Below are 27,044 nucleotides of genomic sequence, written 5' to 3'. Positions count from 1 at the left end.
AAGCCACAGCCTTAGCTGTACCTTGACCCCCTTTAGCCATGGCTGGAGCAGCTGGGATTCAGGACACCAAGTCCCAAGACTGCACAAAGCAGCAAGACCCTGGCACCAACCCATGAAACCATTTTTTCCTCCTAGGCCTCTGGGCCTGTGATGAGCTCAGCTGACGCAAAGGTCTCTGACATGCCATGGAGACATTTTCTCCACTGTCTTGGCAATTAACATTTGGCTCTTCATTGCTTATGCAAATTTCTACAGCTGGCATGAATTTCTCCTCAGAAAATCAGTTTTTCTTTTCTATCACGTCATCAGGCTGCAAATTTTTCAAACTTTTATGCTTTGTTTCCCTTTTAAACATAAGTTCCACTTCCAAATCATACCTTTGTGAATACATAAAACAATGCTTTTCACAAGACTCAAGTCACCTCTTGAATGCTTTGCTGGTTAGAAATTTCTCCTGACAGATACCCTAAATCATCTCTCTGATGTTCAAAGTTCCACAGATCTCTAGGGCAGGGGCAAAATGGCACCAGACTCTTTGCTAAAGCATAACAAGAGTTACCTTAGCTCCAGTTCCCAACAAATTCCTCATCTCTATTTGAGACCACCTCAGCCTGGACTTCATTGTCCATATCACTATCAGAATTTTGGTCAAAGCTATTCAACAAGTCTCTAGTAGGTTCCAAACTTTCCCACATCTCCCTGTCTTCTTCTGAACCCTCCAACTGGTTCCAACTTCTGCCTGTTATCCAGTTCCAAAGTCACTTTCACATGTTTCAGCATCTTTACAGCAGCACCCCACTATCCGGTACCAATTTACTGTATTAGTCCGTTTTCACACTGCTACAAAGACATACCCGAGACTGGGTAATTTATAAAGGAAAGAGGTTTAACTGACTCACAAGAATGGCAGTCTGGAGGTAACTGCCTCCATGATTCAATCACTTCCCACTGGTTCCCTCCCATGACACATGAGAATTATGGGAACTACAATTCAAGATGAGAACTGGTTGGGGATACAGTGAAACTATATCACATCTAAACTGGAAATATCACCTATGGAAATTTCAAATGGCTAAATTCATTGCTGAACAGATTTTTGGTCAGATACTACCAATTCTTTTGTTAATGAAGCAACCTCTTCCGATGGGGTGCCAAAGTAAAAAGACAGAATGCATAATTGCCCAAAAATGTAATGATTAGGAGTGATTTCTTTGATTATTTAAATTTTATTTGCAAGATATAATCAGTCTGTGCTTATTTCCATCTAGCAGGGTATATGGACAGACATTTTCAAACTATAACCCAACATATGTCAAATAATTTTGGTGGGTAGCTCATTTGAATTAATATGGAAACCCTTGGAAGATAAAAATGTAATAATATGTTAGCAATGTAATGCTGTCATACGTTAGAAATGAGAAAAGTTGTTTTATTTTTGGGGTATTAATTTTTCCTACTGAACATGTATATTCATTCAGAACTATAGAAACAAAAAAGGGAAAAGCAAATAAAAAGATAAGCATAGAAATATAACATTTGTGCTCTAAAATTTCACTTTTTCCAAACTTAATTCCAGCCTGACTTTAATATAGTTTAGCCATTATAAGCATTCTACCTAATGGATTTTTAAGAGCATTTATATGTAAAATAGAAAAATTATTGTTTTGATTTTTTTCATGTTCTCAGTTGTGCAAATTAAGTACTTTAGCTAGATATATTTTAGGTTTGATACAAATTAAATTTCAACTTATATGCAAATATTAGGTGTACATTTTATAGTTCTGTTCTCAGCACTGTAGTGTGAGAAAAGCACTGTGTTGTATCAGAAGATATGAATTACACAAAATCAGCATTAACTGCTCGGATAGCCTTCTGCAAATCATTTCCCATCATTTGGTCTCAGTCCTCATCAGACAAATTTCAGAGGCTCAGTCACTAAATAATAACTAAGTTATAAGAATCTACAGGGGTATGACCATGCTTACGTCAATAAAATAGTAATGATGGTGATAATAATAATAATCACATTTATTGAGCACATTCTGATGTGCTAGGCTCTGGTAAGCAGAGTACTGACCTCCCCAAAGATGTCCAGATTCTATTCCCCAGAACCTTAAATATGTTAATTTACATGGCAAAATGACTTTGTGATGTGATTAAGGTTAAGGGCATTGAGATGAAGAGATTATCATAGATTATCCAGTTAGGCTCAACCTAATTACATGAGGCCTTAAAACAGAGCCATTTCCTGGCCGCAGTGAGGAAGAGGTAGATACAGTGTGGCTGGTTTTGAAAAAAACAGGCAGAAAGCAGGGCAAGGAACGCATGCAGCTTCTGGAAAATGGAAAAGGTAGGAAAATGGATTCTCCCTTAGAGCCTCCAGAAAATAACAATCCGCTGACACCTTGATTTTAGCACAGTGAGCCCTATGTCAGACTTCTGACCTCCAGGAACTATATGACAATACATTTGCATTGTGTAAGCCACTGTGTTTGTGATAATTTGTTACAGCAGCAATGAAAATTCTGCGGTACCAGGCTCTCTGCTAAGTACTTTATATTAGCTTATTTTTGACCTCACAACAACTCTAAGAAATAAGGGCCATTTTTATCCCCATTATTATTAAGGTTTAGGATATTTTAAGCAGCTTTTCAAGCTCATCACCTGTAAATAGTAAAGCCAGCATTTGATCCCAGGACTGCTTTGGTTGGATAAAGATGATGTGCTTAAAATCATTAGAAAACATATATCTCAAAACCACTTAAGAGTTTCTTGTTTTCATTTCCTCTACCATAGAATGAAACTAATTTTTCTTTACTAACTGCATGCTGAAAAGAAGGGTCAATGAGGAAATCTCTGTGAGATATATGGGCTCAATGTGGAAAAGAAAAAAAGCTATTATATACTTGGTGTAAAATTAGTCTTACTTTTCTTTCTAAAGTCATCAATTTTCTTTTTCTTTCTTTAATCCAATATGTTCAGTATAAAGTCATGAGTTTTCAACCTTCCTTTAATCAGAGTTATTTCCTGGTATTTTATAAGGGAAAAATAAAATGTGACATCACTAGCTTGTTATATTGTAGAATAAAACAATGAATCTTTTGTTTTATAATGGGCCTGCCTTCCTTCCTTCCTTCCTTCCTTCCTTCCTTCCTTCCTTCCTTCCTTCCTTCCTTCCTTCCTTCCTTTCCTTCCTTCCTTCCTTCCTTCTTTCCTTTCCCTTTCTTCCTTTCTTCTCTTTTTTCTGCCTAAGCAGGAACTCATTCACCTAAGAAGGAAAACAAGGTTTGCTCCCTCTTAAGAAACACATCCTGCTGATTTTGTTAGGCAACAATGCTTGCTTTCTTTTCTTTTCTTTTTTCTTTTCTTCCTTCCTTTCTCTTTCTTTTCTTTTCTTTCTTTCTCTTTCTTTCCTTCCTTCCTTCTTTCTCTCTCACTTTGTTTCTCTCTTTCGCTCCCACATTCTCTTCCTTCCTTCCTTCCTTCTTTTTTTTTCTAGAGCCTGGGTCTTGTTCTGTTGCCCAGGCTGGAATGTAATGTCACGATCATAGCCTACTACAGGTTTGAACTCCTGGGCTCAAGTGATCCTCCCACCTCAGCCTCCTGACTAACTGGGAATACAGGCAACCACCACCACACCTGGCTAATCTTTTCATTTTTTGTAGAGATGGAATCTTGCCATGTTGCCCAGGCTGGTCCGTGAACTCCTGGTCTCAAGTGATCTTTCTGCCTCAGCTTCCCAAAGTGCTGGGATTATAGGCGTGAATGACTGCACCTGGCCCAGTGTTTTCTCTTTACTCTTATGACGCCCCCATTTATCTTATTCTTATTGCAACTCCCAGACACCTCCTCTCTCCTTGGTGCATTAAAGCCTAACTTTCTCTTTACTCATACTGAGAGAGATCTTTCTGCCTGGAAGCTTTGAACATTTTATAAACTCGTTACCAAAATAACACCACTTAATCTGTGTCATTTGTGGTGATGAGCTTGTGAAAGCTATGTGGACTCTTTGGCACTGCATATGATACCACATTCCATATCAGAAATCTGGAGCAACCAGAAAGTAATTTAGTTCCTTGTTTTCCTCTTTGGTGCTGAAAGCCCTTGAAACCACTTAGGGGCTGCTGGTAGCTCAGAGTCTCTCTAAGTTGGAAACTTTTTGATAAAAACTGCAGTACAAGCAGGACTTTTCAGTATGATGAGCAGTAGAGGAATGAACAGGGTTAAATTTGTTTTGTTCCACAAACGGAAAAAAAAAAAAAAAAAAAAAAAAAAAAAACCATGAAGATGGGTATAGACAGAAAGAGAATCTGTGAAAGATAGAGTATAGAGTCCTGGTTCAAAAAAATGACATATTCAAACTCAGGTGATGGGACAGTGAGACAATAAGTTTTAAAATAGATGACAGCAACATAAATAAGAACTTATTTTTGTATGAAGAACCTGAGGGTGTACTTAAGTTTGCAAAGCAGAGTGGAATAATACATTTTACACAGCATGTACTCAGAATCCGTTTATGTCTAAAATTAGCAAACAAGATCAAAGTGCCATTTACTACCTTTGCCTGCAAATTAATGACTAAAGAAGAACAGGTTGATGGTTCTACCTATTGTAGAATAGGGTATCCGTTAAATAATGCATATGGATGTTTTACAAAAGGAAACTAAACTAGTTCTGCTTTTCTCTCTTGTTTTTTCATAACTTTCAATAATTGACTGTTCTCAAAGCCCAAATATTTCCATTCATTGTAAGTTTCAAGTGCTTAGCAAAAATGCTGATAGCTTCACTTTAACTGTTTTTGAAAGTATGTGGATTTTTAAAATACTCATTTTTCTGCTATCAGAAAAGCTTAAGGGACATATGAGAAAAAAATATGAGCAGAAAAGGCCTTCTTCATATGTGAAACATTGCAGAGCATAACAATACTCAAGTTTCCCATACATTGTAGTTTCCTATAATGAAATAATTTTTTTTCACAGAGAGGAATATATCTTAAATGTTCGAATTAGGTGAATAATTTTATAGTCAAATCTTTTAGTTTATATGGAACCAAAATGCTTAATATATCTTTGTTATATAATAATATTTTATATTGTTGTCTTAAAGCCATTCAGAATGGACTAAGAGTCATCTCCCCAGAAAAGTCAATTCTGTTACAAGAATTTACAGAGAGCTTTGCTTCTTATTTTGTAGTGTGCAAAGAAAAGGAGAAAAATGGGATAAGGATGGAGGGAAAGAGGAAGGAAAGTTAATACTTTGAATGCTAACACTAAACAGGCTGTTACAAAAGCTTTCTGTCCTCCTCAGTCACTGAAGAGGAAATGCCTATTTTGTATCTCCCTCATTGTCTTTGCTTTTGCTGGACTTGTCGTACCAGTCACCCCAGAAGTCACTCAGAACGCCCCCTCTCATTCACTGGTTCTCTGCAAGCTCTTTTGACACTCTCGATGTTAGGCACATTAACAGAACAGAGTGACTGAGGTAGATAAGATTACCTTTAAGTACATTGTGAGGTCATTTTTTATTAATAGAGGAGTTCCATCCTGAAGAAATTACTTCTCATTCTGCTTAGTGCATTGGTGCAGTTAGATATTCTGGTAGTCAATTAAGGGGGCTGTGTGTGTGGGGGTGTGTGTGTGTGTGTGTGTGGTGGAGCATACAGAAAAGAGACAAAATAGAGCAATGAAGAAGTATAATAAAATTATTCCTCAAATATGGAAAGAACTAAATAGACCTTCCCATCTCTTCTTTCACCCTGTTACCTCATTCTAACTATTATTAGCAGGTAAAGAAAAAATGTCTTTACTCTATTTTTGAATCTAATCAATGCAGAATAGAAAGTTTATGGTACCGTTAAGGAAAAGAATTCATATAAAGTGTATTCTCACCAAAACCCTCAAAACCATAAGAATGTTTTCTTCTTAGTTTCTTTAAAAAGCTATGAAGCATTTTACTAGGAAAATAGGATTTTTAAAAGGTCACAGAATATACTGAAGACAAAAAGTAATTTTTCTTTAAATACTATATAGGAAGAGGAAATAGAGGAGAAAGAGAAGACTTCCGTAGCCATTTAGGATAAGGAAGTTCTTTTTGCCTTCATATTTGTATAAATTTCCTAATTGGCCAACACTACAACTCACAATAACATGAACTGTATAATGCATGTAATTTTTTCAGAGAAAATGCCTTACTGGATGTGTGTTGTGCACTAGTTAGCCTTACTTATTATTTTTGTAAGTGAAACAACATGGGTTGTTAGCAAATAAAATTCCTTTAAAAATAAAGGTACTTGGATACTCTCCTGATGTCTACATTCCTTGTGGCATAATAAACGCCCATCATGGTTTTGTGGTGACATTCATAGTTTCAAATATTTTGTCCTGCTGTCATCGTAAGTGCATTCATACGTGGAAGATTATGTCCCAAGTTTGCATTTAGAAGATATAGTCACTGAACCCATATGTTGCCCATCAGAATTTTTTGGCTCTTACTGCTTGAAAGGGGAAATTGGGTGGCCGGGCGCGGTGGCTCACGCCTGTAATCCTAGCACTTTGGGAGGCCGAGGCGAGTGGATCACAAGGTCAGGAGATCAAGACCATCCTGGCCAACATGGTGAAACCCTGTCTCTACTAAAAATACAAAAAAATTAGCCGGGCGTCATGGCGGGCGCCTGTAGTCCCAGCTACTCGGGAGGCTGAGGCAGGAAAACGGCGTGAACCCGGGAGGCAGAGCTTGCAGTGAGCCCGAGAACCCCCCACTGCACTACAGCCTGGGGGACAGAGCAAGACTCCATCAGAAAGAAAGAAAGAAAAGAAAAGAAAAGAAAAGAAAAGAAAAGAAAAGAAAGAAAGAAAGAAAGAAAGAAAGAAAGAAAGAAAGAAAGAAAGAAAGAAAGAAAGAAAGAAAGAAGAAAAGAAAGTGGAAATTGGATTATGCTTTGTGAAGAACCCCCCATGTTCCAAGTTACTGATATCATACATTCATTATCTTACTTAATGCTGAAAGATAGACATGATTGTCCCTGCTTTACAGTTTGTGAAGTAGGGAGGTACAGTGGTTAAATATACTCAAAGTTATATGGTTAAGAAGTCTGGTCTCAGGGTTCAAAACCAGGACATTTGAGTTCCAAACTGCTGTTTTTTTCCCCCACTCTTTATAGTATTCTGCTTATGTATTCTGTAGTTTCTGGTCACACAAAACACAATGTGAAATGTCAGCATAAGTGGGAAGTCCTCTAAAAAGTAAACGTGTGAATAATGTGCTAAGAAATTCAGGACCCAGGTCTCAACACTACATAGAGAAGAATAATGACATTTGTCTTGAGTTTGGTATCCTTGACAGCACCATGTTTTGTTTGTCAGCCTGCCAAATGTGTGTGTATGTGTGTGTGCATGTGTGTGTTTTAATTATCTTTCTCTTTATTAGTATAATATACTTTTACCTGCCTCGATATCACGTGGGCATAAGGTATTAGTCTTGTTCCATTTGTAAAGATGCCTGCAGTGTTTCGTTTTTTATGATACTTCAAAGTTTTGTGCTTGGAGCTCCACTATCCAAGAGAGGCAAATGGCTGTTAAGGAATCTAGTAAAACATTCCAATACAAAAAACTTCAGGGGCACACGATGATCCATTAATAAAACAGAAGTTCAAATGAAAACTTTTTAACAATTAAGATGACCCTGCCTCCTTGCTAAGTCCCCATTGTCTTATCAGATAAGAGAATGCAATATGAGATAGTGTATAATGCCTTTAGTTTGTTTTTCTAATAGATTTAGTTCCATCACGAACTGCTAAAACAGTGTGAGAAAATTCTTGAAGAAATTATATAAATATTAATGTATTTCAGAGTTTTGCTTATTGTATTGATATATGTCCAAAATTATGTATTTTTCAGCAATACAAAGCATATAACTTATCTCATCTTTCTTTAGGCAAATGAATGACAACAAATTACAATAGTACAAATATCACCAGATACCTTCTGCGTTCAGTGATTAAAATGTACCTACTAAAGAGAAATAATGTTTTCATCACTGTAAAAACTCAAGCAAAATAGAATTTTTCAAAGCCCTGTGGAGTGGCAACCGCACACCTTTAATATCTAAGCACTAGAAAATAATTTTAAATACACATATGTTTTATATTCCTTAAGAGCAAGTGACTTTAGGTGAGAAGAGACCAAAACTTAAGTGAATTACCATTTAAAGCAAAAGATCAAACTAGAATGTTAAGTTGTAGCAAAAAAGGAAGAAATTAGGTGACTCTTTCATACTATAATATTGCCAGTTTAGTAAACAGGCCCAGTAATAAAGTTTATTTTACTAATTCTTTCCAAATTCCAGGCCAAAAATATCATGTAACTTTAACATGGCTTTCATTTTCAGTCATGTACAGCAGAGTCCTTTAATCTTACCTTGCTAAAGAAAAGAAATACTTTTTGCCTTAAAACTGTATTCTATAAATCAGTTCATGTCTGTCTTTCTACATACAAATTAATTTCTGTTGATTAAAATCTGCTGGGGCGGAGAGGTAGTTGTTTGATGTAATTGGTCTATCAAGTTCAAATGCAAATGATTAAGTAGGGTAAACATTAGCAGGGATGGCAAACAGAACCAAAAGCATTTTCTCATGGTACTCTGCTGGAAAGCTGATGTGATTTCTGGACAGAACAGACAGCTTACCCAAAACGATCTAAGTTCAAATATGGCTGCCTCTTTTTTCTACATTGTCTCTCATCCTTTCCAATTAACTGTAGGAATCCTCAGGGAGAACTGCGTTTCACAATTAGATTTTAGAATTGCGATACCCTTAATAAATATGGGGCCTTTTAATGTAATATCTGCTATCTTTTCTTATTTCAATTTACCTCACCTAACAACCACTTTGTTTTCAGAGCCTCTTTGTAGAAGGTCAGTGTGCAGTAGATTGGCTTCCATCACAGACTACTCAGGGTCCTCACTGCAGGTTTTGTTTAGAGCTCATATCAGTTAATGTCTCCCAAATTATTTCTTAAGTGTTACACTTGATTTACCACCACAGTTTTCACATTATTTCACAATACAAACACACAAAAAATTACCATACTTTCTTCATATTAGTATACAAAGAATGGCGAACTTTTCCTGTAAGCCTGCCTGCCTTCCTCTTCCTTCCTCTTTTCTCATCTCCTTCCAAGCTTCTTTCACTCACCATCTCTCTTCTTTTTCCTTTTCTTTCTTTTTTTTCTTAGGATTCTGTATTTTTATGATGCAAGCTCTGTTTGTGGTGGGTGTTTAGATGACATTAAAAGATCTCCCTTTTAAAATGTTTCCTCTCCAACTTCAGCAACTATGGAGAAAATACTGATACAATATTTAAAATTTAATATATGAAAGTTAATTTTCTATTACATGCTCCATTGCATGTTATAGTAACGCACTTGAAATATATTATATTTTTTATATATATAATATATTATAATTATATTATATATATAATTATATTATATATATAATATTATATATTATCTCCATTTCATATCACTGTGACAAACTTACAGAAACTCAGTGTCTTTAAAATACCAAGACTATTTAGAACAAATACATGATGGTGTGTTAATAATAATTGGATTAAGTCACAAGAGTCATTTCCTTAACTCAGTTCTATCTTCCACACTTTAAATTCTCTGGTCCTTACTTCTTTAGTTATAGGATGAGTGACTGCAATAAATTATCTCTAAGGTCACTTATTTCAAATGTACATCCTAGAATCACTAAACATTTCCTTATAAAAGGGCAATAACAGAAATATTTCCTACAGCTAGAGTCTTCTTATCTGCCAAACTCAACCATTCAGAGCCCAGCCCTGTGGGAAACACCCAGGTTTTGAGCAGTCAAAGTAAATGCTGATGTCCATGAACCAAACTTTATTCACAAGGAAACTCCTTGGGCCCCTCTCACAGAGACTGTTTACTCTTTACATCGAATCTCTTTTAAAGTTTGATTATGTTGTTTTCAAAGGCCTGGCACGTTAGTGGCAAATTGGAAAGGGAGTATGAGCCAGTCACAGAAGGGAGCAATAAATGGGCGAGCGCTTCGCAGGCTCTGAGGTGCTGTGCAAATGCGGGATGGTATCATTAGCGAGAGTGACTGACAACCGACAGGAATAGTGAGAGAAAAGATAAATCATTGTAAACAAAGCACAGGAATTTCAAAATCCTCTTTGGGGTGGGGCTGTTTAGTGTATTGGCAAGTTGGTTGAAACAGTTCAGTAATTCCTGAAATTCTCACTGAATTAAAGCATAGTATGTGCTTATAGAAATAACAGTTATCAAGGAGAGGTTTACATTCTGAATAATATTTGGTTTAACAGATGATGTACTTGGAAAGTGAAATCTTAAGCACTGTGTAATGGTATTTTGACATGTAATTTTATTTGACATCAGAAGAGTATGCAAGATGCTCCAAATGTTCCATATGTTCTCCATCTGAAATAATTTAAAAATAAAAATCTATAAGGTATAAGAATCTAGATTTCAAATACCTAGAAAATCATATCTGAATGATCTTGAATACATAAAATGTTACTTTAATTTTGAAATGTAATTAATTTTTCTTATCCATAATGGTAGTAATTAAGATGAATAATATTAATTCATTTTTTTCCCTATTTAAACAAAAGAGTACTATGCCTGGATTAGAATTTCCTGCATGCAACATGGCTTCTAAGCTCACAAGCTTATTATGATAGTAGCATTGGAAAGATATAAATCATGGTGCATGCCAATACTCAAAACATATTACATGCTGAGGCAATGCAATAAAAATCTTTAATAATTCTTAAGTGATAGTGGCAACCAATCTAAAGCAAACTCAAGTTACAGCTAAAAACACTTATCAATTGATATAGAGTTAGAAACCAAAATCAAAGTTTGTTCAATGTCAAGTTACTAAAATATTCATTGAAAACTCCAACAGCAAATTAAATTATAAGATGAAAATAAGAAATCTAACATACTCTCTTTTTGCCAGTCCAGGCATAAAAGTAGTAGGGCTAGAAATTCCAACTGAAAATTAACTGTATGCTCTTTCTCATATTGGAGAATCTGAATCCTAGACTATTTAAACCTTGTCTTATATCATATTATGCATAAATAAACTGAAGCCCAAGAAAGCAAGGTCACAATGAGGTTAAAATGAAACAAGAACCGTGTTTTCTCTAGTCTCTTTACACTACACTAGTGTTCTTTCAAGTATGAGTTATAAAACAGATACTTTATGCTGAATTTTTTAAAAAGGTATCTTATCATTTACTACCTAACATTAGTGGCAGAGAGCATTATAAGAATGAAGACCTGGGTGGTTATCAGAGTCCATGTTCTTTAGGGCTTGAGGCCATGCTTTTGGAAATCATTTCCCAGAGCCGGGGCATTTGAGGAGAGTACAGAAAAGCAAATGAATGGTGAATAGGAGAAAGGCCATCAGCCAGGCAGCTGCAGGTTAGTGGGATGGATTGACTTCCCGGCAGCTCAGGGCACAGTTTGCTCAATCACCCTTTTGTATAGCTGGGAAAGAAAGACAGGAACATCAGAGACTGCTATCTCTCAGTTACCAATAACTTTTGAAAGAGGTATTTGGAAGACATATAAATGATATTTGCCACTGCCTCCCTGTGCAGGGAAAGCATTGTATGTCAAGTCAAAACTGAAATTCACTAGTAACCAAAGGTAACAGCCATAGTCTTTGGCAACTATCTTTGGTCACACTATCACCTAGAATTGGCTTTGTAGTTTGTATCACAGCTTTACATGAGGTCCTCGATCTGCTCCTCAGTGTTTCCAGAAAGACTTTTGGATTCCCAAATAAATTCAGAAACTTCTCCTAAAAAGAAAAATGAGTACGATTAAAAAGCACAAGTTTACAGGACTCGTTATGAACATTTTATTTTTGCATTTTCTTTTTCCAAGCTCAAACTGGTAAGCACAAAGCTTTAAGAAAACAAACAAAAATATTTCTTTAGGACTGTTTAAGTCCCAGCTTTGGGTTTTTCTCTTTCTGTAGTTTATAGTGTGTGGCAAAAAGGGCTCACATGTGTTAAGGCCAAAATGCATTTTGCATTAACAATTTGCGTTTAGAAATCCAAGCACCTAACACCACCAGAGTTAATATTTGCTTTGGACTGTTCTACTTATTTAGTCTCAAGCTTTTCCAAAGAGCTAACACAAAACGACAGCTTTCCTGTTTGCCTAGTGAGTGTGTGATTTCACACATAGTGTATGATACGCTTCTACAGAGACTGGGTATTAGCTGTTTTTCATGTGAGCTGTGTACTTAGTTATGTTGGGAAATGTGAACTTTGTAGTTGAAAAATGCAGCAAACTGACTGAGGTTCCTATCGATTCTACTTTAGAAATGTCTCCTGTCTCCTTTTCACTATGCCTCTTTTTTTCATTCCCACTGCCCTACTTCACTATGAGTACATAACCTAAACACTTTAACACGATTACCTTCCCCGAGTCCCTTCTCCAGCTAGTTTGCCTTCATACTGCTGTCACAGATCATTTTCAATAGCAAAAATCTGACCACCACACTGCCATCCTTAAAATGAACCAAAAATCCTTTTTTTGACTCTACATTCTTTACAGAATAAAGTCCAAATTCTTTAAGTTATTATATAAGGCTTTCAAAGTATCACCCCCATTGCTTCTTTCCCAGATGCCTTTCCTTCCATCACCTCCTACAGCCCCTAAACCTCAGCCACACTGGCTGAACATGATCATGTCCCTGCTTCAGCCTTTCTCTTGCGAGGAGTTTCCTTCATCCTGCTTCCCACTTGAAGAAATTCTTATCTGTGATGATTCAATATAAATATCCATTCCAAGCAAAGCCTTCTCCAGCCTATTCATCAATCCCTCCTCTGCTCCTGCAACATTTGGCATGTAATCTCTATTATTCCAATAAATAAAAGTCAAAGAGACATAATAACTTTCAGCACTTACTGTATGAAAAGCACTTTTCAAAGCAACTTATAATTATTAATTTAGTATATTCATGATAACACTACGAGCATGATACTATTGAAAGGGGAAAAGTTCCCTTGTCCCCCTCACAGGGCGTGCGACAGGGGGAGTGGCTCGCTTCTTCAGTGCCCCACTGCTCAAACCTCTCCGGGAGCACACAGACGGGCAGGTTATGGGGCTCTGACCCTATGGCAGTGTCTGGCGCTCTTTTAGTTTTGCCGTCTATAGGCGTCTTGTGTTAACCAGCTTAATTAGACCTTCTACCTTGTCACAAGGACAGAGGACTTTCTGTATCTCGGGTTCTTGCCTTGGTGTACCGGAAGAATCAGATCACATATGTGCTTGGAGAATGAGTGCAAGCTTTTATTCAGTGAAGGTAGCTCTCAGCAGATGGGGGAAGCCAGAAGGGGGATAAAGTGGGAAGGTTTTCTTCTGGAGTCTGGCCACTCAACAGCCTAGCCTCTCCTTCAACTGCCCCCGCCAAACTCTGCCTCATTCTATTTCTGCAAGTTCACGGCCTGCCGGCCTGCTGGTCCCTGTCAATGCATTCCTCTTGAAGTCCAGCTGCCTGTGTGTTCCCGCACTGATGTGCTCCTCCGGACGACCAGCCACCTGTGTGTCTGCCTGCTAGGGTCGCAGGGTTTTTATAGGCCCAGGATGGGGGCATGGCAGGCCAGGGTGGTCTTGGGAAATGCAGCATTTGGACAGGAAAACAAAAATGCCTGTTTTCACCTAGGTCTGGGGACACAGGCCTGGGGGCGGAGCCCTAGCCAGGGACCACACCCTCCTTTACCCAGCACTTCCCTTCCCCATTCTGTATCACTTAAAGGGGCCACGCTCTTCCCTTCCCAGCATTTCCCTTCTGTATCACTATCATTGTCCTCAGTTTTATAGTTGGGACACATTAGTGCATATTGGCTAAGTAACTCACTAGAAGTCACCTAGCTTATTAGTAGCAGAGCTTGATTCGTCCTTACCAGGTCTGAGGCCAGAAACAATGCCTTCATGGCTACGCTCTGCTGCTAATTGTGTTTCATTTCTATCTTCCGGATTTGTATCTCCTTGCGAGAGGTAGCTTATTTACATTTATATGTTGTATTAGACCGTCTTCTCATTGCTATAAAGAACTACCTGAGACAGAGTCATTTATAAAGAAAAGAGGTTTAATTGACTCACAGTTCCACCAGCTGTACAGGGAGCACAGCTGAGGAGGCCTCAGGAAACTCGCAATCATGGCAGAAGGTGAAGAGGAAGCAGGGCGTCTTACATGGCCAGAGAAGAAGGAAGAGAGTGAAGGGGAAGCTGCCACACGCTTTTAAACCACCAGCTCTCATGAGAACGCACTGTCTTGACAACAACATGTGGGAAATCCACTCCCGTAATCCAGTCACCTCCCACCAGGCCCCTCTTCCAACATTGAGGATTATAATTGGACATGAGATTTGAGTGGGAACACAAATCCAAACCATATCATATGCCCAGCAGGAATATAATATCTGCCTATTTTAGCCAATCAATAGCTTTATGTCCCACTTATCTGACTTAATATGAATCAGAGCCTTTTAGATTAAGGAAATTTTATTTTTAAAAATAAAAATATTTTCACAGAAAAATATTCTTAGAAAAAATATTGAGGACTGTTTGGCACAGGTCAATAGTAAATAACTTATTAAATTCTAATGAGATGAACCTTGCAGCTCTTGATGTTTGGCATATATATTTTACTGTCTGGATTATAACAACACTATTAGATAAAGATTTAACCTATGCTATTCTTCAGGTATATTTAATTTTTTTCATTTTCAAAAGATTTCATTGGCTTTCCCATATAAATCATTCGAAATAGTCTCATAGCTACAAAGGCTTTAGAACAAATAGAAAATTTCCATAACTGTATCTTTCTGAAGTATAATTGTAGCAAAGCATAATCAGTTATTTTTATTGATCTTATGTGTTTACCTTGGTGACTGTTAAATAAGATTTTGTATTGGAAATTTTCTTTGTAGAACAGCTCCCTGTTGTTAAAATTAGAAACACAAATTTATGGATTCCTACATAACAAACTCTCTAAAATGATGCTCTTTACCTAAGAAGTATTTAATATATGCCTGTTAATTGAACATGTACTAATAATCATATTTGCATGTTGAGGCTTCCTGCAATTCACAAGACATAAAGAAAACGTTTTAAATGGATTCCAGGCATAGTGTTCTTATCACCTGTTGTAAATACAGAGAGAAGTAGAATTGTAGCTGAAGAACACACACTTATAGCATATTTTTGTAGGACTCAAGTGGGAATGAAATTGAAAATTACCATTGGATTTTCAGACAGTAACACAAAACATTTCAGTCTTTTCCATTTGGTTTGTTTGTTTGGTTTCCAAGTAATTACTTCCTGGGGCAAGCATTGGGAGTTCTTTCAGTTATAGATTCATAACCAAATGATATTTGTAAACTAAATACATTATATAATCTGAAGCCCTGCTAGGACTCTTGCAGTTCATCTTTATAACCTAGTATTCCTTTAATGAGTAGGAACAGTGAACATTTTTTTAAACCCAAATGACACTATTGTCTTTAAAAGCTGTTAAAAATAGCAGAGCCAAAGATGTAATATTATAATATTCAGTTAGGGGAATTTTGAGTGTCATTATTTCGCTAAGCAGTAACCATGAACAAATTATCAAAGCCATTGTCTCTTTTAAAATGGAAAGATGAACCAAATGTATTAGCACCTCAGTGGGACTGGGAATATGTGAACAACATAACCATAAAACAGCAATTGCTAAGCCTCAACACAGCTACCCAGGACACTCTTGTTCATCAGAGGTTTGGGTGCTGTTGGAAAGTCAGCACCTGCTGAAATCTGCCTGGGGATTCAGCTGCCTAGACTGGAATCACCTCTGCTAATGGATGCCAAAGCTTTGCCCTTGAAGATGTTTGTGTCCTTCCCTCTCCCTATACCAGTGGAATTTAGATGAGACTGTCTAAATGTAGAATATATTGCATAGGCTGAAAAAATGATGTGTATCAGTTGTTTTTAATTAATATACTATTTTTGTCTGTTCTTAGTTTATGGAAAAATTTCAGTGGAAAGTAAAGAGCTCCTATATACACCCACAATTTCCTGCCTCTGACCCCCCTGCCCCTAGTTTTCCCTGTTATTAACATCTTTGCATTAGTGTGGTACATTTGTTGCAGTTGGTGAGCCGATGTTAATACATTATTATTAACTAAAGTCCCTAGCTTACATTCGATTTTCTTGTTGTGTTGTACATTTTATGGGTTTTGATAAACATTTGATAATGTTTATTCATTATCATATCAGAATAATTTAACTGCCCTAAAAATGTCCTGTTCTCTATCTATTCATTCTTTTCTCCTTCCCTTGAGATCTTGGCAACCACTGGTCTCTTTGCTATCTCCATAGTTTTTCCTTTTCCAGAATGGCGTATAGTCGGAATCCTACAGTATTTAGCCTTTTCAGACTGGCTTCTTTTACTTCGCAGTATGCATTTCAGGTTCCTTCGTGTTTTTTCATGGCTTGCTGGCTCATTTCTTTTTATTACTAAATAATATTTCATTGTCTGGATTACCACAGTTTTTTCATTCATCTGTTGAAGGACGTCTTGTCCAAGTTTTAGCAGTTATGAGTAAAGCTTGTGTGAACATTCTTGTTCAGGTTTTTGCGTGGACATAAATTTGCAACTCATTTGAAAAGTTGTAATTGTGCTAAGTGTTTTTGATAGAGAGGAAAGACACAGGTCTTTAAGTTAGAAAGACTTTAATCTCAGCCTTGCCGTTTTGGTCATTCAGTACGTTTTTATTGGAGGTCTATTGTGCTACCCCTGCTGTTTTTGGTGTTAGAAATGCATATAGGTCTCCTCTGCCTGTAACCTGAGTGCCCACCTAGATTTAAAAGTCTCATTAGACTTCTGGTTCCTGATCTGAAAGATGCCTATCTCCTTGAATATTCATGATTTTCTATTTTATTTTGAAAATTAGAGCAGCTGCCACGGACAGGACTTGTTTTTCCATGGAGCAAGTGCCAAATTGCTACATAGTATCCCATTGAGAAAGAAGTGACAAAATGTTAGTTCATTTTCTTTCTAGTCCTAACCTATATGTTTTTTAAAATATTTGTCTAAATATGGAAAGCATTTTAATACTTTCCAAATAATATTCTTGAATTATCCGCAATATAAAATGAAATAAGGAAATGGAATCATTTTTGGTATATCCAGTAGTGATGAGAATTGGACTTGAGCTGAGAATTCATTTTGAGCTCTAGCTCCATCACATACCAGCTTCTTGATATCGGCTTATTCTCTTGACTTTGCAGGCAGAACAGTTTCTTTCTTTTTATTATTATTATTATTATTATACTTTAAGTTCTAGGGTACATGTGCATAACGTGCAGGTTTGTTACATATGTATACTTGTGCCATGTTGGTGTGCTGCACCCATCAACTCGTCAGCACCCATCAACTCGTCATTTACATCAGGTATAACTCCCAGTGCAATCCCTCCCCCCTTCCCCCTCCCCTCCCCATGATAGGCCCCGGTGTGTGATGCAGAACAGTTTCTTATTAGTGAAATGAAGGATAATAATATATGTACATCATACAGGTTTCTTTGCTTATCATACAGGACTTTTGTGAAGCCTAAATGCAAAAATGTACAATGTATATAAAAGAATTTTTCAAACTATAAAACGCCATAAAAACATTCAGTATTATTACCAATTGCTTTAATGTATTTCTAGGTCTATTTAATCTTTTATTATATAAATGTAACCTATACAACATGAGGTTTTGATATACATATGCCTTGTGAAATGATGGCTACAATTAAGCAAATCAACATATCCCTCTCCTCACTAGTTATCATTTTTTGTGTGTGATGAGAGTACCTAAAATCCACTCTCTTAGAAAATGTCTAGTATATGATACAGTATTATTAACCGCAGTCATCATGCTGTACTTTACATTTCTAGACTTGTGTGTCTTATACAATTGTAACTTTGCAGCCGTTGACCACCATCTCCCCATTTCCCTCATCTTCCCACCCCTGGTAATCACCATGCACTTTCTGTTTCTGTGTATTTTCCTTTTCTACATTCCACATGTAAGTATGATTATGTAGCATTTGTCTTTCTTTGGCTTATTTCAATTAGCATAACGCCCCCCAGGTTCCTTTTTTGTCACAAATAGCAAGGTCTCCTTTGTAGAGGCTGAGTAATATTTTATTGTGTTTATATAGACAATTTCTTTATCTATTCATCCATAAATGGGCACTTTGGATGTGTCCATATCTTGGCTATTGTGAATAATGCTGCAGTGAACAGGGGAGTACAGGCCTCTCTTTCAGTATTAATTCCTTTCTTTTAGGCATATACCCAGAGTGGGATTGCTGGAATATATGGTAGTTCTATTTTAACATTTTGAGGAATCTTCACACTGTTTTTCATAATTGCTGTATCAATTTACATTGCCACCAAGAGTGTACAAGGATTTCCTTTTCTCCACACCCTCACCAATACTTGGTATCTCTCGTTTTTTCAATAAGAGCCATCTTAACAGGCATGAGGTGATATGTCATTGTGATTGTGATTTACATTTCCCCAATGATGAGTGATGTTGAGCAGCTTTTCATATACCTGTTGGCTACTTATATGTCTTCTTTGGAAAAGTGTCTATTCAGGTTATGTGCCTGTTTTTTTATCTGCTTCTCTGTGGGTTTTGTTTTGTTTGCTACTAAGTTGTATGAATTCCTTACATAGTTTGGATATTAACCCTTTATCAGGTATATGGTTTGCAAATATATTCTCCCTATTCGCATGCTGACTTTTTATTTTGCTGGCTCTTTACTATGCTGTGTAGAAGCTTTTTAGTTTAATATAGTCCTATCTGCATATTTTAATTTTGTTGCCTGTGCTTTTGGCGTCTTATCCAAAAAAATTTTTGCCAACTCCAATGTCAAAGAGCTTTTCCCCTATGCATTCTTCTAAGAGTTTTATGTTTTGTCTTATATTTAAGTCTTTAATCAATGTTAAGCTCATTTTTTGTATATTTTTTATTTTTATTTTAACTAACTCCTTACTAAACTAAGGTGGGATTTTTTTCACCACATCCATACTGAAATCTTTTATTTTCTGGAACTTCATAGTCTACTAATGTCAGTGGGTCAATATGGTTATGATCTGCCTAATTTCCCCCAGATGTTAGGAAACTCTGAAAAGCAGATGTCAAAATGGATTTAACATACAAAGAATGTATTAGGAAAAACATTTATGCGAGAAAAAATGAGGAGGAAGATGGTGGGGCGGGGTGAGGGGTGGAGAATAAGCATACCGCAGAGTAAAGATGGTCCCAAGTGAAAGAGAGAGGACAGGAAGGTTGGGTGGAAGCGTTCTAGACTGTCACGCAGTCTGAGGAAGTTTCATCAGGGAATCAGGGTATCCCTGATCTATAGTCAGCCCTCGTAGGAGTCTCTTGTATCCAAGAAACTTGCCTGTCTTAGTATACTTGTTGCATTCAGTTACTAGCTGGGAACAGCTGGTAAAATTGTAACCTTAGCCCAAATCTGGTAATAGACAGAATGCAGTAGTTGGGTAAGTTATGTTCCCAGCAGTTGAGGATCTGTGAGGAACATTTTAATGTCCACTTGACTTCACAGAGACTTTTTCCCCTTAAATAATAAACAAAACAGATGAACCACTTATTTAATAATGTTTAAGGATGTGAAGAGGAGAAGCAGAGACAGGTGAGACGGAATGCAAATATTACCAAGTGTGGGAAACCAACGGAATGCAGGCACATTCTCAGAAGAGGGGCTCATGTCAGGGTTTAGTAACACTGTCCACATGTTCAAGTTCCTGTGCAATCAGTCTATAGGTGCCATTGGCCTGCTGTAAGAACTTGTTTTCCTTATCCAGTGTTTTTGTTTATGTTTTGCCACCTTGTTCATGATAGTTAGTCTTCCAGAAATTCTTCTGGGGTGTTCATTTAACCATTTCCTAAATTGTGGAATAAATATGAGACATTAAAAAATTACATTTGGCCTCTGGGATATAAAATGAAGTTTTCAAAGAGTTAAAATCTTTGGAAGTATTGGAAAATTTAAAAACTGGAGGCACCTTCAGATGCAGATTTCATACCCTTAGAAATGATAAAACTACCTTTCAATACAGCTTCCTATATTTCTCATCTCTACTCACTGCCTTCCTAAATTATCTTGTTCTTTTTCCCATCTTTCCTCCCACTCTTCAATTAAGAATGACTGTCAGGAAAAATGGAATACATGAAAAGTTATTGTTAAAATATTAATAGATGTCAGTATGACTCTCTAAGTTCATGCATTTCAGAGTTACCCCACTGGGCTACCATTGTGGGCAAGCTACAATGGGCGTGACTCTCCATTCTCACTCAGTCCTTGAGGTGACACACCATCTCTTAAGGCAGAAAGATGATTTTATCTTCAGATATCAGATTATGCTGATTGCCCAACTGTATACGACTCTTTGTTTTATTTTTAATTTCCTCTTTCCTGTGCTTTTAGTCTCTTTCAAAAATGTATCTTGGATGAACATTCCATCTCCCCTTTCTCCTCAAAGCTAGAAAACTAGATCTTATAGTAAGCTAACTTTAGTTCTTAAAGAAAGGACAAAATGCCATAGAAAGCCATAATTTTCTTCCTATGACCTTAACTTATATTGCAACCCCTCCAGGGAGCTGTCAATTAAAAGCGTGGAATTTACACAAATCTAAGTCTCGGAAATCAGCCAGCAAGCTGCACCAAATATGTGGAAAAACCTATTAAATAGCTTTTTAACCTTTATTACTTACCATGTTTGATTGTACAAATCTATATCCTCAGGAGACATAGGCAATGCTAATTGTGATTCATGTGAAGAAAAGAGGAGCAAAAAGTATTTCAACTGATATAAACATTTTTCAGTATGAGGTTAGATACTTAATGTGGAATATACCAGAAACTAGAATACTGGACAAGATCACTCAACCAATTCAGAAGCAGAAATCTACTACTCTGCTCATTTAGTAGCCCTAATAATTCACTTTTTTATCCCTGGTAATTCACTACCTCAATTATAACACAACATTTTCTAAGTCAGTAATTCTAATACTATTGAATATTACTTTAAAAGCTAAAGCAATACAGTTCATGTAAGCTATTATTGACAGATGCTTTCTGTGAAAACGAGGATCTTATTGGCTAAAAGTCTTTGTGATGTATTTTTTCTAAAGCATTTTGAGGAATATTAAGGCAATTAGAAATTTTTTGTTTTGGAGTTTGGGAGTGTTATCAAAGACAGCTTTGATTTTCTCAAATCAAGAGATCTTTTTGTTGTCATGACATTAAACTATTTGCAGAAAACAAATTTAATAATGTCACAATAACTGTGAGTTCTTTCTGAAGACAGACTTCATTCTAAACTCCCAAACTTTCCATTACTTCAGATGATTTAATTAAGATCCTTTGGAAAGCATTATGCCTGCCTTTCTGTTGATAATGTTTTTACGAATGCAGTACACTCTTCTTCTTGCTAAAATAATTGAATTGTATTCACAATTTCAATACAACTTATGTGGTAAAATGCACAGGAAAGTATAATTTTTCTCCATTTCAGTAGAACTGATACTCTGAAACAGTTAAACTTAGACTTTCATGCTCAAAAAATGTACAGAGCAATAGAATCTAAATGTATTCATCTTTTCTTTGCATTAGTTAACCTGAATTAATATAACTAGTATTTCAAATATAAGTTTCTACATCTCCAGTTAAGCTAGTTCCCAAATGAAGTCAACAGGATCAGAATCCAGACTAAACTGAAGAAAATTTAGTTCTTTAGCAAGAACTAAATTGAGAAAATGAATAAGGGGAGAGGGGAGCAGAAGGAAAATCATACTTTGCTGGCTATTTTTATTGTATTGACTAATTATCTGAGTGAAGGACTCTCCTTATATGAGCACCTTAAAGACTTAGCCTCAAATCCTAATTAGAAGTATGATAGTAGGAAACAGTCAACTTTAGGAACTTCAATCAACATAAATTATTAATTACACACGTGTTTTTGAGCAAAATATGTAGTATAAAGAAAAACATGCTTAAACATTTCTCCTGTTTAGTCCTCTTTACTATGAAAATCTACTTTAAAACAAAATAGAGACAATTGTTCTTTTTACATAGAAAATCTAGATTTTTTGGTTCATTGTAATCTTTCTGCACCCCCTTCTCACGCACTCAGAGCATGAAGTATTTTTAAATGTTTTTATTTAAGTTCATCAGCACTTAAGGGACTGTGCCTTAGCATGTTGGCATAGACCCCATAGCCTAGCCAAAAATACTCATCATTTAGGAATGATGACTTGGTAACACAGGGGTTTCATTGTGGTCAAGAATGTGGAATCTCAGTCTCCTGCTCAGAACAAAGAATGCGAGGATCATTGCCAAGGAAACCCTAAAGCCCAGTGCTTTTAGTGACATTTCAAATGTAAGTCTAGATCTGTGTACTTTTTTTCCATCTATATTATATTCCATTAAAATGTTTTTTAAAGCAAAAATAGCTTTTGGGAGGACAATTTTAAGAGGGGACAATTTTTGGGGAACACTAATCTCAAATCACCACAGTGCTCCCTTCTCACTACCCTGTAGCTGTATTCCCTAAAATTTCAAAGAATAATATAGTAGATGCCTTAAAGTTCATTCCTGGATCTCAAGTTAAGAAATGCTAATGAGTGCAGTAGAATCTGCACATATTCTGATTTAAAATTCATGAGGCAACTCAAAAAATAAAAATAAGGTTCACAACTTCAATCAATTCTGTTGCTTTTTGATCATTTCTAAATAAGTTTTTTGCTTATAATTTTAAAATGGCCCCAAAAGGAATTCAAATGCTAGTGTTGATGATGAAAGTAAAGAGAAAATAGAGATCTAACATTTTATTGCATTTTATTAGAGAAATTTTATGTGCGCTTATGAATTTGGGAAAACTGCCAGTCCTAGGACATGTTCCTTATGAAGATCAAAGATCTACTCTGTAGGAATTGTTATAATAAAAATTGAGTTTGCCCTAAGAGAGAAAACCAAGCGTCACTCAGTGCCTCTCACGCACTGTGCTATTGAGGTAGTTCCTATCTTCCCATCTATAGAAACCTCAATTCAGCGATGGGGTCATATGAAATTTCCTCCAAGAAGCTTTTACCAATATCCTCAATCTAATTGCTGAGATTCCTTCCTATACAGTCCCACAGCATTTAGTTTACCAACCAAAAACATCACACTGATTTCATCTTGTTTTTTAAGGAAAAGACCTCAGTGTTTTACTTATACATTTTCTTCACAAAGCACACCTAAAACTTGCCCTGTAGCAGGTGTCCAGTAAATACTTGATGCATGATTGAATGATTGGATGATTTTTGAGATAGGCCTTAAAGGAAACATAGGAATCTGAACAGAGTGGATGGGACCAAGGAATCATAAAAATTAGGTAGAGATGGGGTAAAGCCTAAACTAATTGGGAGAAACTGTGACTCATCCAGCCTCATAGATCATTTTATACTTGAAGAATAACAAACTATCAGACTAAGGTAAATTAAGAAGGTAATTTCCTGCACAGCAATGTAAGTAAGTATCGATAATGTATTTTTAAAATGTTATTGTTTGTGTAATTCTTTCTATGACCTATGGATTATTACATTGACATAGTTTAATAGAAAGATAAACATTTAGAGCATTATATTGTATCAAACTTGGAGGTAAAATAGAGTACCTATCTTAAAACATAATTCTTGGTACTACTAGTAGTTTATAATTTAGTAACATGGGCATTTTCCTCCTGAAGATTATTCCACAGTGGCCCAAGTGGTGGGGGGAAGAGGAAGGAATAATTATATTTGTCTTATTTGTAGGTCTTACTCAATTATGTCTACATTATAATGTATAACACTTGAGAAAGGCAATGCAGAAAATGAATTTTGAACAAATATATCCCTACTTCAGATGCAGCAGACCCAAACTGGCCTCCAACTACCCCCATTTGTTGAAGGAATTAACAAAGAAAAAGAAAGGAGAAAAAGCCCTTCTTTCTGTTTCACAAAATGAAATTAGATGTCATCAGGTAACTTCTCTCACTCAGCATCCCTTCCAAATTACTTGGCAGTTATAGCCCCTTGTATCTCACACACGCACATGCACAAATGCACACACAGATAACTTACTTTGTATATCTTATGACCTTGATGATAATCTTAAACTCTTGTTTATACAATAAAATATGGGAGAAGTTGAGAGAGGAGATAACGCTGTGTGATTGAATCATAAAATCTCAGGTTTAAAAAAATGCGTTTTCACTCTATCAGTAGAACTATGGTATTTTATCAGATTAAATACAATATATGTGAAATACATGGTTTAGAAAGTATAGTATGCATATGTATACAGTATGTATAATTTATACTTGATTGTGATACAGGAAATAGACTTGCTAAAACAAAATATCTTTGTCATTTTTGTAAAGAGATTGGGAATCCACTTCCTGAAGTCAGGAATTAATCCCTCATTGTGGCTTAGTATGTTTCTGTGAGGCAAACAAATTTGATAATAACCAGATACTATCATGTACCATTTCTGGCTCTATTCCTTCACTTGTATTCAGTGATTATTTAGTCCTATGCTAAGATTCTACTTTTCTGAAAGTTCCTTTATTGGAAACCCAGTTTAATCACATGCGAGAAACCAATGGCTGAAGGTTTAAACCAGTGATTCTCAACTGCATAAGGTTTGGTGGGCAATTTTGCCTCCCATTGCATATTTGTCATGCCTGGAGACTTTTTGGCTGTCATAACTGGGAGAGGAGTGGTGCTGTTATCTGATGGGTAGAGGCAAGGCTACTACTAAACATCCTGTAATATATACAGCACAGCACTCTCACAGTAAAGACTCATTTGGTCTAGTGACCAGGTTGAGAAACACCGCTATAAACTAGTGTTACAAAATATTTACATTTTCTTTAGAGTTGTACATATCCTAATTCATTAGTGAAACAAATAGAAGCATTAGCATGTCTATCTGTCAAAATTAGTAAAAAAAAAATGAAAGTAATTTCCAAGGATAAACTTCTCATTTCTATCTACCTCCTCAGTGATAGTTCATTTGTTCAAATAAGTCTCTGTAAAATTTTTGTGAAACTGGCATTTAGTTCTTATAAGTTCTGAGTCCATTGTAATTGCAGTTAACCCCTTTATGACACTTAGCAGAGCTAGAGCTCAAATTTTCTTTTAAGGATGATGATGCTATTAATGTATTGGTGCAATAAATAATAATTAACCATGCTAAATTACAGCATGTGAAAATAGACTGTCTAATTATCATTCCATTTTCTATATTATTTGATGTTCTTCTGCTTGAAATGTGGTAGCAGATTCTGAATTTTAATCTACCCCAATTCAAATGTCTATCTGTCAGGAATGCAAAGAGAATGATTCCTCTGAATTTGGCAATTAGTTTTACGGAAAAAAGCATTTGTCACCAAAATGGCCAAAATTACATTTTTATTATTTCAATTAGAAATAGAATGTTTAGCTAACTTCAAAACATTACCAGAGTCTGCTTTCAGTGCCTCTTTTAAATCATTTTGTATACAAAACATATTACTGTAACTAGCTTATATGTTATGGTCACTTGCCTGAGATTCTATATGTCAGAATTACTTCATTAAGAGATTTTTCTTTTCCTGTTCTCACCGCATTGAATTTCCATTAATACTTCTATGTAACCTTTCTAATTCTATTGTTCTTTACCTTTGGTTAATAACCTTCTATTTAAAACTGCTTAAATAATTACACACTGCTTCTCAAGTAGGACACATTTTATGTCTTATTGTATGTTGACATTTTAATAGCTACAGTAATAATAAGTCATAAAAATGTCTTAAATTTATAGAACACATTTAATACAGAAGGTTCTAGTCCAATTTAAAGTTTCTTTTGACCTGTGCTTATATACATAGCTATAACACATACTGAACACACTTATGCTCTCACACATTGGTTTACACTTGACATTTAGCCTCTTTGAAGAAGGACGTCACAGGCATTCTATATTTCCAGTAGTGCCCGATAATCTCTAGGCTACAAAACCATGAATAATTTAACTAATAAATATTAGAGGGTGAAAATTGCAAGGGAATTCTAGAAAGCTAAACTCAATTTTTAGACTTGGCAATTCAAAGATAAAAAGCTCTTTCTTCTATGAAAAGTGTAAACAGAATCGTTCTAGTTGACAGGTACTTTGGGTCTCGCTGACACTTCGTCTCAAAGATTAAGACATTGCTAAAAATTAGGACATAATTTATTACCAAATCACAATGGTCTTTGTAGCGACTTTATCCCTAGGGGGCACGAGATCTTAGCTCTCCCACAGATGCAGGCCTTCAGTGCTTCTATCAGATGAACATGGGAGTTAGTATACTCTTACAAGAAGAGAGAAGTTGATTATTATAGCAGACTTGAAAACTGATTCTAAAATAACCACCATTATGGCCCCTAACATGCAGCTCAACTTACTGCCACTCATTCTGCCCTAGTCTCGTGAAAGGAAGGTACTTATGTCTATAATTGTTGGTTTTTTACTTACTGCCCTCTGTCCGGTGCGGTACCTTATTTCTTTGTGTTTGTTCTGCTCTTCAGAGTTCTTTCCTGTCTGAGGATTTAGATTTGGATTTGAAGCTGTCATTAAAAGACGCCATTCATGAATTTCTGAAACTTGAAATGTTTACTTTATGGTCATCACAAGTGAAGAAAGAGACATTTCACGGTATCATTTGCAAATGAGGGAGCACAGATAACTTTTAATTTCTCTTTAAAGGGAAGGGAGAATGTTCTCTCTTGTCATTCCATCCATGAATTCCCATAAAATGTGTTTGCTGTTTGTTTCTCAAGACAGAGATTGCCACCCAAAATCAATATCCAAGTTCTCTACACATCCAAGATAAGATATGAATGGATTTAGAGTATGTGGCAGA

General features: G+C 36.1%; 1 protein-coding gene across 4 annotated transcripts in view; it reads left to right on the top strand.

Annotated features, from left to right (window-relative positions):
- Positions 1-27,044, top strand: part of LOC105477522 (activated leukocyte cell adhesion molecule) — a 212,080-nt gene that overhangs the window by 123,566 nt on the left and 61,470 nt on the right. The window contains exon 1 of one of the 4 annotated variants that reach the window (XM_011734077.3): positions 22,452-22,514. The exons of the other annotated variants lie outside the window; for them this stretch is intronic. The gene's annotated coding sequence lies outside the window, so the exon portion shown is untranslated. Of the gene's footprint in view, positions 1-22,451; positions 22,515-27,044 lie in introns of those variants that run through there. 4 annotated transcript variants of the gene reach the window in all.

Source organism: Macaca nemestrina, chromosome 2, assembly GCF_043159975.1.
Source record: "Macaca nemestrina isolate mMacNem1 chromosome 2, mMacNem.hap1, whole genome shotgun sequence".
Lineage (NCBI taxonomy): Eukaryota > Metazoa > Chordata > Mammalia > Primates > Cercopithecidae > Macaca > Macaca nemestrina.
This window is presented reverse-complemented; position numbering and strand designations above follow the sequence as displayed.